The sequence below is a fragment of the Oratosquilla oratoria genome, chromosome 5 (genome assembly GCF_046742065.1).
Source record: "Oratosquilla oratoria isolate Oo_2021 chromosome 5, ASM4674206v1, whole genome shotgun sequence".
Lineage (NCBI taxonomy): Eukaryota > Metazoa > Arthropoda > Malacostraca > Stomatopoda > Squillidae > Oratosquilla > Oratosquilla oratoria.
Genome location: NC_134781.1, coordinates 25,757,068 through 25,773,488, shown reverse-complemented (window position 1 = coordinate 25,773,488; position 16,421 = coordinate 25,757,068). Strand labels below are relative to the sequence as shown.

The following is a 16,421-nucleotide window of genomic DNA, read 5'->3' as shown; positions in this document are numbered from 1 at the left end:
AGCCGACCAATGTCCTCTCGTACATTCATTTTTACTCGTATCACAGTCAAAAATCCAAGCTGTCAGTTTTTTCTTCAATGTTCCTGAGAGCTTATAGAATTTGTTCCCCTGAGTTCTTGGATCAAGAAATACAATTCATCTATGACATTGGAGAAAATTTAAAATATCCAAAACATCTTATTGATAAAACAAAAACCAAAGCTAGGAAATGTTTTCTTAATACGTCGCAGGTCAAACCATTTAATTATAAAAATATGCTAACAATTCCGTACCACGAAAATTTAATCCATCTTCCTAGCATTTTTGAAAAATTTGGTATCCAGATAGTATTCAAAAATAATAACAACATTAAGAGTCTGTTAATTAAAAATTCCCCAAGAAGTAAAGAAGGATGTATTTATAATATACCATGTAAAAATTGTGATTTTATTTATATAGGCCAAACAGGCAAAGGCTTAGAAAAAAGAATAGGCCAACATAAATATAGTATTAGAACGGGGCAAGTGTCCAGTGGATTATTTGTCCACCAAAGGGATTATGGTCATAATATTGACTGGGGAAATTCTAAAATAATTACTTCTTGTAATAATATTATAGAAAGAAATATTATTGAATCTTGTTTTATAAAAATAAATTTTGGAAATAACATGAACTTGAGTTTGGGTTTATTTAAATTGGACAATTTTATTATTGACAAAATTGTGTGTGATAAAATGTAACATGGGACCTCTCCGAGTATCCTTGTCTTCTTATGTATTTATTGTTTCTTTCTGTATTGCTTTTTTGTACCTTTGAAAATGTCTAAATAGACGAAAACGTTCGGTATCTGTTTTTTCAATTTCCCGGTGGTTTCTGCAAAAATATTTTATCACGTGTGTTTTGTGATTTCTTTGCATATATATATGTATATAATATATATATATATATTTATATATATATATATATATATATATAATGATAATAAATAAATAAATGCATAGGTATAGTTAAATACTAAACAAATAGGTAAATAGTAAATAATAATAAATTGACAAATCACTAACAGTAAATGAAAATCAAGCAAATATTAAAACAGACAAATAATAACAAACAAGCAAATAATATCAAATGAATGACAGTCATTACAGCATATTGCTTAGGTGTTTATCTAAACGAATCTTAAAGCTTCGAACTGAACTACATTGCACTGCCTCTGCAGGAAGTTTATTCCTTTCATTAACTACACGGTTGGCGAAGTTGTTTCTACCCACTTCCAAATTAAATCTATTTCCTGACAGTTTGAGACCATTATGTATATATGTATGTATATATATATATATATATATATATATATATATATATATGCAAAGAAATCACAAACAGTACGTGATTTATAAAATAAGCAAGTAACCACTAGGAAAATGAGAACTTGGTAACTGAACATTTTCGTCTATTTAAGACATTTTCAAATGTCCTATATAAACAAGAGAGATAAGGACACTATATACGGTACATACAGAACATAAAAGAAACTAGGGAAGATCCACTATGACTAGCCCAACACAGGTTGTCAGGTTACATGTCTACCATCTACAACTATTTTTTTTTTTTTTTCAATAATAGAATTATCCAATTTATACAATCCCAAACTCAACATGAATATGAGTTTGGGGTTGTATAAATTGGATAATTTTATTATTAAAAAAATTGTAGATGGTAGACATGTAATAGTGTCCTTATCTCTCTTGTTTATATTGTACATTTGAAAATGTGTATATATATATATATATATATGTATGTATGTATGTATGTATGTATGTATGTATGTATGTATGCATGTATGCATGTATGTATGTATGTATAATTTCTGTTGCAGATAAAAAATCTGCTCTGGTCTCACAGTTCCATTTCACCTGCCCGCTTGACTCAATCCTCAGTATCGTTTTCCACTCTCTAACAAGATTCCAAATATATTTCTCTGAAGTGCATTGTAATACTAATACTTCCAATTCTCACTGTCCTAATTTTAAGTTTAATTGCAATTTCATAAAAATTCAAAAATGGAGGGGGGGGGGCTGTAAGGGACCATAAGGCCTACACTTGTCAGTTCCATGTCCATTACCAGCTATCATCCCTATTCGTGAAATTATATAATCTTCTCTTAAAACAACCCATGATTGTTTCAGCGCTCGCCATAGGATTTTTTCTTACATTATTTCAATTCCCAAGTATTCTATTTCCAACCTTAGCCTAACCTATGTATACATTTTTTTCTTCTAGAGATTACGGTCCATTTTGTTCCCGAATTTTGCTTCGCACTCAAGACCTTGTCAGTACAGGTTAACGTTGTAATTGTTATTTCGAACTATGTGCTCTTTTCATTAGCTGCTGCACTTCATGTATATTGATTCATTGCCAAAAAAATAATAATAATAATAATAATAGTAATAATAATAATAATAATAATAATTATTATTATTATTATTATTATTATCATTATTATTATTATTATTATTATTATTATTATTATTATTATTATTACTATTATTATCATCACACACAGAATCTGCTACAGATTGAGAGACTGGGCAAATGAATACTGAAGACAACACAAATGTAACATTTAATTTCTTTCATAGTAAGGTATATTGCTCTCTTTGAGATGAGTGTACTTCATGATGTAATGTTGTTATCTGCCATCCTTGTCTTATATATTCTTCACAAGTTTAATGCAATAGAAATTAAATTTTCCAACCATTTGTTTTTCTTTAGAATACCCTTGACATCCTTGTACACATTACATGTTTTTACGTTAGGTTTTTGTTTTTTATTTTTCTTGGGCTAATAGTTTTATCTCATCATTACAAATTTTAATCTCTTGCTCTTATCTTTTCCACTTTTTTTCTGTCAAAGCTAACGAGTACTTCATTTTCCACCTTACTCGTTACGTACTCATAATTATTACTTATGCTTTCTCTTCACGTGCAAAAGCAGCAGTATAATATAGTAATCTAATACTACCAATTATATTATATACCTTTAACCGAATGGTAACCAAATGGTGTCTGTGCTAATATATCAGTTTCCTTGCTAAGTATGGATTGTGAAGTATACGGCGACGACGATACGGTGGTGGTGGTGATGGTGATGGTGATGGTGATGGTGATGATGATGATGATGATGATGATGATGATGATGATGATGATGATGATGATGATGATGATGATGATGATGATGATGATGATGATGATGATGATGATGATGATGATGATGATGATGATGATGATGTGTTCAGCTTTAACGACATGAATCCATCTGGAACGAGCGGGAGGCGTGAGGAAAGGAGGCGCAGCTGCTCAGTGGACGCGCTTTGGCTGGCTGGGATCTGTCTTCGCTGGATAGATTCAGTCGTTTTGTGCCTCCTATAATATGTATACAGTCATGATTACCTTCGTCTCGCCGCTACTTCAGGAGACCTGTTTCGTCAGCAGGGGACAGGCTATAGCCCATGCATTAATTTATTATTATTATTATTATTATTATTATTATTATTATTATTATTATTATTATTATTATTATTATTATTATTATTATATATATATATATATTATATATATATATATATGTATTCATATATATATATGTATATATATATAGATATATATATATATATACACATATATGTATCGAATAGAGGCAGCAACCCTCCCTGCGTGTCACGCACACACACACACACACACACACACACACACACAAGCACATCGCAAACAAGAAACACGACATCTTTTAGATCTGCATTTCTTATTTGTTCCCATGACGTGATTTGCCTGTCCTTAACAATCTTTTGTCAGTCATATATTTACTCTTTCTAATGACCAAAACATCATTATGAAGTCAGTCCTTTCTCCTTTCACTGATGGCAGAGGTGTGATTCACCATGGTCTTGAATCACGTGTTGGACTCGTGATCGACTGCTATTGCCTTCCCGGATGAGGGCTCGGAGTTCTATCGGTAATGGTGTGACCTTACACCCACGCACCCCCAACTCCCCGCCCACGAGAGTTGGAATGACAGCTCGCAGCGCAGCGATACTGAAATAATTTCAACCCCGAGCGGGATTCGAACTTGGACAATTGGAGTAACGGTTGCGAACTCTATCACTGCGCCGTCAAGTATGTGTGTGTGTGTGTGTGTGTGTGTGTGTGTGTGTGTGTGTGTGTGTGTGTGTATGTATGTATGTATGTATGTATATATATATATATATATATATATATATATATATGCAGAAAAACCACAAAGGAAAAATGTATTGATCGAGCGCTTTCGTCTATTCAGACATTCTCAGGGTACATGAATCCGGTTTGAATAGACGAAAGCGCTTGGTCATCAATATATTCATTTTCCTTGGTATTTTTTCTGCATATTTAGAATCACGAGTTCATGTGATTTCTCATGCAAGATACAGCATTTTGACAATTGTTGAACTTCTTGATATTTTCTATTATCCTTAGCAGCAAGATCCAACCCAAAGGATTTCTTTCATCTTTATAGAACAAAAAATAAAGAAAGAATAAGACCAATTAAAAACGATGAAAATGTCATGATAGAATCGGAGGAAAAAATGAGTGAGGAGTTTAACAATTATTTTCTATCGGTGTTTACTAATGAGAGGTTAGATAAAGTACCTGACTGCGATCTGATTTTCAGAGGGGATGAAGAAAGTAGTCTATCTAATATCAGCATTAGTAAAGTAGAAGTAGTCAAGCAGATTGAAAGGCTTAAAGCTATAAAATCCCCAGCTCCAGACGAAATTTTTCAGAGAATGCTAAAGGAGTGTAAATTTGAAATCTGGTTTTACGCCTACTGCTTGGAGGTAAGCAAACGTTGTTTCTGTTTTTGAGAAGGGAGATAGATCGTCTATATGCAACTACAGGCCAATCAGTTTGACATCGGTTATAGGAAAAATGCTTGAATCAGTAATAGTAAATAGACTCAGAGAACACATCGAAAGACATAATTTAATTCGCGATTCACAGCATGGTTTCTCCAAGGGTAAGTCATGTGTGACTAATCTTCTATCCTTTTACACTAAAGTATATAAGGCGTCAGATAACAATGATAATTACGATGTTATTTACCTTGACTTTAGCAAAGCGTTCGACAAGGTGCCACACCAGAGACTACTAAATAAAACCAAAGCCCATGGCATAGGAGGAAAAGTGTTAGAATGGATTAGAGCTTGGATTAGTAACAGAAAACAGCGGGTCACCATAAATGGAGTAAAATCTAGGTGGGGCAATGTTACTAGTGGGGTCCCTCAGGGCTCGGTTTTGGGTCCCTTGTTGTTCATTATGTACATAAACGACTTAGACGACGGGATAAATAGTGATGTTAGTAAGTTTGCGGACGACACTAAAATAGGACGCCTAATTAGGCCAGGAGACGACGCAGAGATTCTGCAGGATGATCTTAACAAATTGTTCACATGGTCGGTGAAATGGCAAATGAACTTCAATATCTCTAAGTGTAGCGTGTTAAACGTAGGGCTACACAACCCCGAAAATAGATACAGCTTAGATAACACACTTTTAGAGAAAACTGAGTGTGAGAGAGACTTGGGAGTTCTAATGAGTCCGGACCTTAAAACCAGGAAACAATGCATTAGCGCCAGGGATAAAGCTAACAGAGCATTAGGTTTCATTGCTAGGACGGTAACGAATAGAAGTGCAGAGGTAATTATTAAACTCTATCTAGCGATAGTTAGACCCATCCTTGACTATGCGGTACAGTTTTGGTCTCCGTCCTACAGAATGGATATCAATTCACTAGAATCAGTACAGAGAAGAATGACCAAAATGATACATGGACTCAGAAATTTACCTTACGAAGAGAGGCTTAGGCACCTTAACTTACACTCTCTGGAAAGACGCAGAGTGCGGGGTGATCTAATAGAGGTGTTCAAGTGGATCAAAGGCTTTAACAAGGGTGATGCAAACAAGGTCATCATATTAAAACAACAGGGCAGGACTCGCAGTAATGGTTATAAACTGGACAAATTTAGATTTAAAAAGGAAATAGGCAAGAATTGGTTTACTAATAGGGTGGTCGACGAATGGAATAAACTTAGTAACCATGTAGTAAGCGCTGAAACTATCAGTTGTTTTAAGAAACGATTAGACAATTTTATGAATGGGGATGACAGGTGGTGATGGATACGGAGCTGCCTAGTATAGGCCTTATGATCTCTTGCAGTCTCCTTCATTCTAATGTTTTTATGTTCTTATCAGTTGTTTTTTTTCCTACTGGAGGGTGAGCTAATACAAGATCTCCATAGTTCTCTTTTTGATATTTTGAACATTCGTCTTCAAAGAAACGTCATCAGGATTGACAAAATTTTTGTAATAATAAATATAAATGTTGGTACAAATCTGGTAACCAGTAAAAATGAAAACAAACAAATATACAAGTGAAAAATATTCACAAAATAAAATGTTTAATATAAGTGTTATCACTTACGTCTAAGAGAAAAGTACAAATGGTAGAGGAAGAGCAGAGTTCAAACGTACCACTAGTTCTCCATGATTCCTAGCTTGGAGTCGAGTTGACCGACTGCCTAAGCGGCCTGGAGGTCTCGCTGTCTCAAGCAAGCGTCGTACTCGCACAGCAAAATGCTGGATGTCATGTTAGACTGTATATTTATTGTGGGGGCAGTATCCCTAATTTGGAATGCCTCCAGGTGTTTTAGCCTCCTGGGGTCCTTATGGTTATGAAAAACAATTGTATTAGTCGAACTGACACTACATCCAAAACCCAACGTTGTGTACTTGTGTTCGCCCGAGGATTGTACACCTCGCAACATCGCATACGTTGGACACACTAGATGTACTCTCAGCCGAAAACTGAGAGTACATCCGTTATCTATTTTTTTCTGTTTCTATTCCTTTCTCTATTTCAAATATCATTATCTCTTTCTTCCCTCCTCTGATATGGATAGCCTCAATTTATCTAGTCTCTTCATTTGTTTTAACTGCTAGGTTTGGGATCATGCCGCTTTCTGTAGTCTTTCATATATTTTCTTTTGTGAGGTGACCACACCACTGCTTGCAATTCCAATTCCTGGCGGCTCAGATTTCTATTATTTTTCTTGTGTGTGTATGTGTTTACCAAAATTGTAGCATACAGGAAAGGAACAATGCTCTTTTTTCCCATGTGCTTTCACGTGCGCGTTTTTTTTCTTCTACGAAGTACTCTTAAACACATCCTAGTAAAATTGTACTATTATTATTTTTTTTTTTTTCAATTCTACAAATCACCACCTGCTTCCTCTCACACACCGAGCATCCATCCGGTCGACTCGCGCACAGTACACGACAGTTTAAAAGTATCGTACAGACCCTCGGTGGCGGACCTTGACGCCGCTGGGCTTAGCAGACGATGTTCGCCACCGTCTAGCTGCAGCGGCCTTCCCAGCCTTCAGAAGGTGGTGGGATCTCACAGAGAGAGGTATAGACGCCAAGGAGCGTGTGTTGTGATAAATTGTCTCCTCTGCAATCATATTCTCCGGCTATTTAAGGTAAGTTTCATGCTTGTGTGGTGGCTGCTGCAGCCGGTATGAGGTATTACGATGCAGACAGCCCCGTGTTAATCGATCGGCAGGAAAGAACGGACTCTGTTGCACGTGCAAGATGCGGCAAGCACGAGCCAGCACCTCTGGCTTATATTTTCAGGTTATTTTCATCATTTTGTAGTGCTGTCAACTTACTACCGTTGAATCTATTTCAGCGTCTACTCGTGTTTGAAATGTGCACTACACGAATTATTGGATTCCTTAAAACAATTGATTGGCATTTATGCAGGATGCTTCTTCAAAATGCCTTTTGATTAGTTGACTTTAACGTGTGAACGGAAGGATTTTTTGTGGAAGAATTGCGCCAAAAAATTGCTCCGTGCATGATCCACTATGAGAACGCTGATGCATGAATAGGTCATACGAACGGCCGATTTGCTGGAACTTGTGGACACGTACTCAATCACAACTGCTAGTAAACCTTAAAACAGAGCATTGTTTTCAATTAAACCTTGAATATTTTGGCAAGGTGTCGTGTGGAACTTAATAGAATGTGGAAAAGACATATGTTTGAGTATTGGTAAAGGAAAGGTGCATTTTATCTCAGAAGAAAACGAACGCCTCCATGAGTACTTCGAATGTTCAATGTTTACAACGGCAGATGCTTTGTATTTGATATCAGTTTTCCACGGGCACCTCTCCAAATTGTACTTTATTTTCCACCCTGATTACTTGAATAAAATCTCATGTAAGGGAGTATGTCATACGAGAAGCAGTCTGTGAAATGAATGTAAGTACTGGCTAGCTATTCACCCGAGCGTTGGTCGTGTCGAACAAAGCGTTAAAAAATGAAATGAGCTCCGTGTCCATCCACCACTCGTACAGTATGGACGCGTACTGTACATGAATAGATCAGGCATACGTACATGGGTATGAAATTAGATGAACACATCTACAATTTTCATACGTGGATTACTTTACATATAACACACACGCGTGCAATATATATGTACAAAGGCGCACATGCACGCACGCGCGTACATACACACACACACGCACCCACCAATTGGTACTTGACTGAAATGCAATTTTGTAACCCAAAAGTCTAGGATTTGTCATTCATATTTTTCTGTGAAGTATTATCTTGTTTACGATGATATTTACATTTTGCTTGCGCATATTTATTTGTAGTAACCTCAGTGTTACGTGACTTGACATGAGTTACACTATCTATATAGAGACCTTAATTATGATTGCCACGTTATGATGACAACTATTGACAGCATTCGATTTGTATGGAAGTGGCCGTTGCCGACTTAAAGACCTGTATCAAGTTACCTCTTGAGTCTACGTTTTTTTTATGGAAAACATTCATATTTTTTAGTCGATTTTCGTATGATTTATTTTTGATATTTAGAATCGGTTTTGTGACTCGACCAAAACTCATGAATCTGTTTTCCCTAAAAAAGGGTAGACTCAGAGGTGACTTGATACAGGTTTTTAGATTCTAAAGGGAATGACAACATTCATCAAGTGACAAAATTTTCACAATGAATGAGAATCCGGCAAGAAATAAAGGTCTCTAACTGTCAGGAAATAGATTTAATTTGGAAGTGGGTAGAAACAACTTCGCCAGCCGTGTTTTTAATGAATGGAATAAGCTTCTTGCAGAGGCAGTGCAATGTAGTTCAGTTCGAAGCTTTAGAATCATTTAGATAAATACCTAAGCAAGATGCTGTAATGACTGTCATTTATTTTATATTATTTTTTTATCATTAGTCTGTTTATTATCATTTGCTTGATTCACATTTATTATTTTGTTTATTATTATTTGCTTGATTCATATTTATTATTAGTTATATGTCAATTTATTATTATTTACTATTTACCTGTTTATCATTGAACTATACCTATGCATTTATTTATTTTACATATTATTATTTATATTATATTTTATATATGTAATCCTTTGCGAGTCCATCGAAGCACCACGAGTGAGGACGGAGGCTTCTTTATTGGTGGTGCGACCTTTTCTCTTATTGCAACAGCAGCAGCAGCTTTATCAAGAAGTGCCCCGTCGCACTTGGAAGAGCCTGCAGCAGCAGCAGCAGCAGCAGCACTGAGCGAAACGGAGTGACCAATAAAGGAGGCGACCTTGTCCTCACTCGTGGTGCTTAAGTCGAGAACGTTCAATTTGTTTGTTTAATTACTTTGGGGCTTGATTCCTGTTGCCTTCGACGAAGTCCATAACTTCTCTATTTCCAGTAGGTTACACGAGTATCTCTCACATTCACTCTCTCTCTCTGTCTCTCTTTTACATACCACAGAGGTGCGCGTGTGCTGCCGATTTGTGTCGCACTCACGGCGTGAAAATGACCTATACAGTTACTACCCCCCTTGAGCAAGATGGTAGTTGTGTTGGAAGGTCACAGCATTATTTACTGACCGGGTTCTATGAGTTCTAAGCCCTCATTGTACCCTCTGGAATCCGCCACCGTGTGACAGGGATCAATGATATTACAGCTACAGTGTGGAAATGTACTTCCATCCAGTTGTGAGCTTCGCCAGTAGGATAGGTTAGGTTAGGTTTTGTACTGCTTCACCCCTTCAGTACGAAGACGCCGCCGCCAAAGCAGCCTCCGTTCCCGACCGAGGCCAAGCGATGATACACAGACGAGGTCGTGACCCCGGCTCTGAAAAGGGGCACGGGATGGACATGCAACCCACCTCCAGGTCGGTGTCCGTGCTCTTCAGATGAATAAAATCGTACGTCCTTGGCCAGAGGGGCGTCACCGCGTTGAATGGGGTTATTGTGTTTTATTCAGCGGAGAGAGAGGGGGTGGGGACGAATGGGTTACATGTAGTCTGGTCAAGTGACCTCGCGATGAACCTAGAGTTGTTCAGTCGTCAGTAGAATCGGGGGGGTGATCCCCAACACCCACCAGGTAATCTGTACAAAGCCCCTTCACTGTGGAGTCCTACCAGCAACTAAATAAAATCGCCTAGTGTCGTGTTGGCTACGAAGAGCATCGTCGCAGCGAGGGAGTTCTTCAGTGGGCCAGTCTTGCTCCTTGCGGGCTTCTTCCCTCAGCTGAATGGAATCTGCATGCATCCGGGGTCACCGCATGGTTGAGGCACATCCCCTGCGGCACGGGGAGGGGTGTCCTAGCCAAAGCTGAACTGAATCGCCTGGCGAACATTGCCGCGTTTAGAACGTAATGGCATGTGGGGTACCGTTCTTCACCTCGTGCGCGCTCTATAGAGTTCGACCTGGTTAACGAGAGTTGTTTTAATTCAGCCAAAGGGGGTACCCCAAGCCAGAGTCTGAGTGCTTGCGTCGTCCCTTTGGTATAAGGTTCAGAGTCTACATGGGTGAATACTCATCTGTGTTCAACTCCACAGTTTGTTAGGTTCGGTGATGAAATTGCATCAGTTCCAAAATGCGAAGCGGTGTGGACATGATTTCATGTCATTGCTAATGATACACGTTCATTTGAAAATCCCATTGGTGGTGGTGCTGATGGAAGTCGAGGTACGGCGGATACCTCCTACTTGCCTCCCTTTTTCTTTTCTTTGTCTTCTTTTTTTTCTAAGCCGCCGCGGACAGTGTCTGTGTAAAGGGAAATGTAACATTGAACACAAATCCTGGATACAGGTTTAATGTGTACCAAGTTCCTAGGATCTATTTCTTTCAGTGAGGGAGACTGGAAGTGTGGACCGAGTTCAGTGGTTGAGTGCTTTTCTTTCGAGTGACGAGTGGAAAGGTCATTTATTGTGCGACCGAGTCGAACAGAAGTAGGTCGGAGATTAAGGAGGTCCACCTCAAAGGCTTAAGGGCAATTTGTCCTTTGTTGGAAGAATTGTCCTTCCCGTGTAACAGTGAGGGGATAACAGGGAGAAGAAAGTTCTCACGGGGCATGTGCAGAGGAAAGTTATGTCGTCAGCAAATAACCACTTCTGTATTCAGGGACAATGTTGCACCGAAGAGAATGGGGGGGGGGGGGTGAGTCGGAGATGGTCAGCAGAACGGAGGGACAGTAGAAGTTGAAAGAGCATATATTATATTCCATTTATTTAATTTTATTCTATTTATTTATTTTGGTGGAGATTAGTTTTCGATCGTAAAAGAATGTTGAGTGACTAAAGTGTTCCGTAGGGATGTCACTAAAATCTAAAAAATGTTGACATCATGAAATGTGAAGTCAATCTAGCCCTTACAACAGTGGTGGTTCCTAAGCTTTTTCAGTCCCGATTCCCCAAAGTTCAGCTCCAATTCAAGCGGCGTTTTAATTTTCAGTACAAAAGAGCAAACAGGATGGCTACAAATAAACAGCTGAATTGTATGGACTCTTTTTATTCTTTATTGAGTAAATGAATGAGTGAAGTACAACTCTTAGTATAGAGAAAAATATATTTTCAGGATGCCTTTTTGGATACCCCCAAGAACCGGTTTTGATAACCCCCTGGGGGGAGTACTGAGGCACCATCACTTTAGGAACACCTGCCTCACGGGGTGTGGACAGGGTACGCATGGTGCCACCTCGCTACCCAGTGTCGTGGGTGCCGCCGCCGCCACGGAAATGAATGAGCTAACTTGGCGACAGACGGAATAAGAAAGGAGTGTGCCCTCGCGTGTACTGGCATGCGTACACGCACGTGCGGGCCTGCATATGTATATGCATGCGTACACGTATATGTACACATACACATTTATTCGCATGTGTTTACATACATTTAAAGCAAGTGTTTATCCAGTCTGTGTGTGCGTTTATCTGTAGTTGGAGAGTCATCTCATACTATATTATATATATATATATATATATATATATATATATATATATATATAGAGAGAGAGAGAGAGAGACACACACACACACACACACACACACACACACACACACACACACACACACACACACACACACACAGCAAATCCACTTATTCGGCGACCCTCCCTCTCCGTCCTCTCATTCAGAAAAAGAAAAGACGAGAAGAAATCCCTTCGGGCTGCGTCTTGACATACATCATTCACACATTCATAAGGATGACCCGTCATCCATGAGGAACTAAGATGAGAGAGAGAGGAAAGGGGGTAGTGGATGGGAGTGGAATGGGTGAGAGTAGGTACTTAGGTGCCTTTGACTTGACTACCTGTACCCTTGTAAGGGAGAATGTGTATGTTAGCGTAAACCACTCATTGGTTCTCAATGCAGTTGACGTCATATGTCAGCCACTAAGTAGCTGTGGTTGAGACTTCACGTTTGTTTTTGCTGAGTAATCCCCTCCAGTGAGGTGGGACACAAGCAACTGAGGAGGCCCTTGGCTCCCATCTCCCTCCCTCCTTCCCTCCCACCCTCCCTCCCTCCCTCTCGTCCCAGCTGGCGCCACTACTCAGCTGAATGAAGTATCTTGCCATGTCAAGTAGTGGTGGGCAGCTACCGGTGAAATTACCGGTTTTATCGGCAACAAACTTAATGATAGCTTACCGACAAAAATTCTGCTACCGGTAAAGCTTCGTTAACCGATAACTCGATAAGCTATACCATAACACTCAGAGAGCGGTAAGCACGTCTCGGCTTGGTGGTACTGAGTGACGGTGGTGACAGGCCCAGTACCCCGCTAATTTTACCGGTTAAACTATTATCATTAAGCAAGTATGTACCGCTAAGGTCTCGGTAAGTTTTTATCATTAAAACCGTTTTTTTCGGCACTCTTTTTAATTTCTCAATAGAATTAATGTTATTTCTGTGATCAGCATACGAAACTGTATTGATTGTGAAAGTTTCATTAAAAAAAAAATTCCGCGTGTCGCCAAACGAAGACCCATATGATATATGGGTCTTCGTTTGGCGACACGCGGAATTTTTTTTATGAAACTTTCACAATTAATACAGTTTCGTATGCTGATCACAGAAATAGCATTAATTCTATTGAGAAATTAAAAAAGTGCCGAAAAAAACGGTTTTAATGGTAAAAAAAATTACCGAGACCTTGGCGGTACATACTTGCTTAATGGTAAAAGTTTAACCGGTAAAATTAGCGGGGCACTGGGCCCGTCACTACCGTCACTCAGTACCACCAAGCCGAGACGTGCTTACCGCTCTCTGAATGTTATGATATAGCTTATCGAGTTATCGGTTAACGAAGCTTTAACGGTAGCAGAATGTTTGCCGGTAAGCTATCGTTAAGGTTGTTGGATAAAACCTGTAACTTTACCGGTAGCTGCCTACCACTACCACCTCCAAACATGAACCCATGCATGTAGACAGACCCGAACGAAAATGTATACACCACACCCAACCCAAGACACCCTCCATTCACTCACTCGCGCGGTAGATAGCATACTAGTAGCACCAATTAAAGTATGACCTTTTCCCTTTACAATGACATAACAATTAAAACAACATGTAAAATAGAACTAGAGATATAGCTTATTAAAGGACAAAAACATTGATTTCGAAGTCGACTCGAACTTGTGACGTCACTACTACCTCACGAGTCTTTTACCGGTAAACTGTCGGTAATTTCGGTAACTGTATTGTTGTTCACCAATAATTTCGATATTGAAATTAGCGGTATTTGCCCAGCACTAATGTCAAGTCGCAGGTCTTCCGTCGTGTTTTTTATCGTTAACCCCCCCCCCCCCAGCCTTGAGGTCCTGTCTTCTTCGGACGTTAGCCAGAATAAAATGCAGCCGGCCTGTTGCTGGAAGCTGTTTCAGGATCCGTCACCAGGAGAGGCAAAGATAAGGTCAGGGTGGGTCGTAGGTGGAGGTCTCTTGCTTTATGTTACAGGGCGGAGTGGGGTGGGGGTAGGGGGCAGTTGCAGGGTATTAAAACTTTACAGAGATAGGGGGAGCTTTTTCCTTCCTGTCCAGCCCCTTCCCCTCCTCCTCGCCCTGACGTCGCCCAGGAAACTGTTGCATCATCAGGTGCATCCCGCTCCTGCGTTCGGCAACTCTCGATTTTCCTTCCACTCGAAATTGTCCGCGGCGCGCGCCGCACGTCAATCTACCGTATATACCCCGCTTATTTAATGTATCAAATATGACACATTGTATTTAGCCCTGGCTACTGAAGATGATTTAATTTATTCAACCTAGAAGAGCCCGTGGCTGCAAATGGGACATCGCCTCTGGCGTATGACGAAGGGAGGGTGAAACCATTCCAAGGTAACGTTTTGCGCGCGCGCGCGCACACACACACACATACACACGTACACACACACACACGCACACAAGACCACCTCACTCCCCATCCTCCTCCTGGCGTATCCCCACAGCCGAATAGGATGTCGGCACCAGAACTCCGTCCCTCCCTATTCTATTTGCTCTGCTTCTCCTCGGATTATTTAGGGTCTGGTATTTGTGTGTCTATGTTCACTTAGATATGTCATGCAGAGCAGAAATAGATTGGGGCCCAGGGCATTCGTGTTCACTACTACCATACATTTTGGAGCGAGTACGTACATACATGCGTATATGTGTGCGCGTGTGTATCCAGCTAGATGGTTTTAATTGTATGTGTTTTTACGGGAAATTGTATAAAGTAACCTCACGTCTCACTTGGTTCAGACTCGCATTAGTTTGTTTTCTACTCGAGACTCTGATCAAGGCTTGCAGTACAATCCTCGGGTGTGCCCGGCTTCATTTGTTGTAGTGAGACTTGCTGTTCCTTTAACCTCCTCCCCGTCCCTCTCTCTTTCTTTCTTTGAATTTGTGTCCGTGCAGAAGGGAAAAGTTAGGCGCATAAAGACGTGACTTCATTCTACGTGTACCGGGTGGCACTGCCTTCGTGCAGCTCCCGACACCTCCTCGTGGCACATCTTAGCAACTAGCACCTTCCTTACTGGGTGTCACTTTTCCTTTTAACAAGACTGCCGTCAGGCGATTTCATTCATGGCCGTAGTATTAAAAGGCTTCAATGTTCATAGTGAGTGGTGTGGAAGACCGTGTGTAACTGAACGTGCAACAGTTGGATTTCCCATGGTGTTCCTATGACGCTTCGAAGCAAGACTCTAGTGTGCAGTCCGTTATTATATACCAGGGATTGTTGTTATTATCATCGTTGTTATTATCGGTATTATTATAACGGATATTGTATTATAATAATTTTCGCCATTTTTTTTACAACTCTACCCGTGTTAGCCTTTACCACGAGAAGACAAAAATAAATTATGAACTGAAGTTCTCTATCGAGAGCCTCCCACGCACTGCGCAGAGCGACCGTCGTCGGTGTGACCGAATTTGCAGAAGAGCGCGCCCCGGCCCCGGCCTGAAGGGTGAGAGTCGCGCCGCCACCGCCGCCGCCGCCGCCCCACGTGGTCTTCCACGAGGGGGAGGAGAGGGCGGAGCGATCGAGCCAACGAACGGGACGGGTCAGGTTTTGCTGGCACATTGGAAACCCAGGCTGAGAGTTGCGTCATCTCTCTCACCCCCCACCCTCTCCCCTCAAACCCCCTCCCTGGACCGGTGCCGACGCAGCTTGCTCTCTCTCTCTTCCCCTCTCCTCCGTTCCCTCTTAAGAGACGCAGTCTCAGGTTGGTGGGGGCGGGGGGGACTGCAGAGGTCCACTCAGATTCTCGGTCCAAAGTTTCGAGACTCGTCCAGCGTAAGAGATGATAGACATAATTACATATACCAAGGGAGCCACACTGCTCTCCTCTAGATCCTTCTGTCAATGGAATAAAGCGCTCTCAGGCACTTAATCCACTACAAGTTTTCCAGACTGAAGGGAGTCATTTGAGATCGTCGTGCATCCATTGGCGACCTTATACCGGCAAGTTCCAAACGACTTTATTCGGTGCAGAGGTGGGGGGGGGGAACCCTCGGCTTCGCAAGCCATCCATCCTCATGGGTGTCGAAACGGAATAGAGG

At 40.5% G+C, this 16,421-nt stretch overlaps 1 protein-coding gene across 1 annotated transcript in view; it reads left to right on the top strand.

Moving 5' to 3' along the window:
- The first annotated feature begins 7,395 nt into the window (after positions 1-7,395).
- Positions 7,396-16,421, top strand: part of gb (solute carrier family 7 member genderblind) — a 135,782-nt gene continuing 126,756 nt past the window's right edge. Inside the window, exon 1 of the mRNA XM_076185072.1 lies at positions 7,396-7,552. The gene's annotated coding sequence lies outside the window, so the exon portion shown is untranslated. The remainder of the gene's footprint in view (positions 7,553-16,421) is intronic.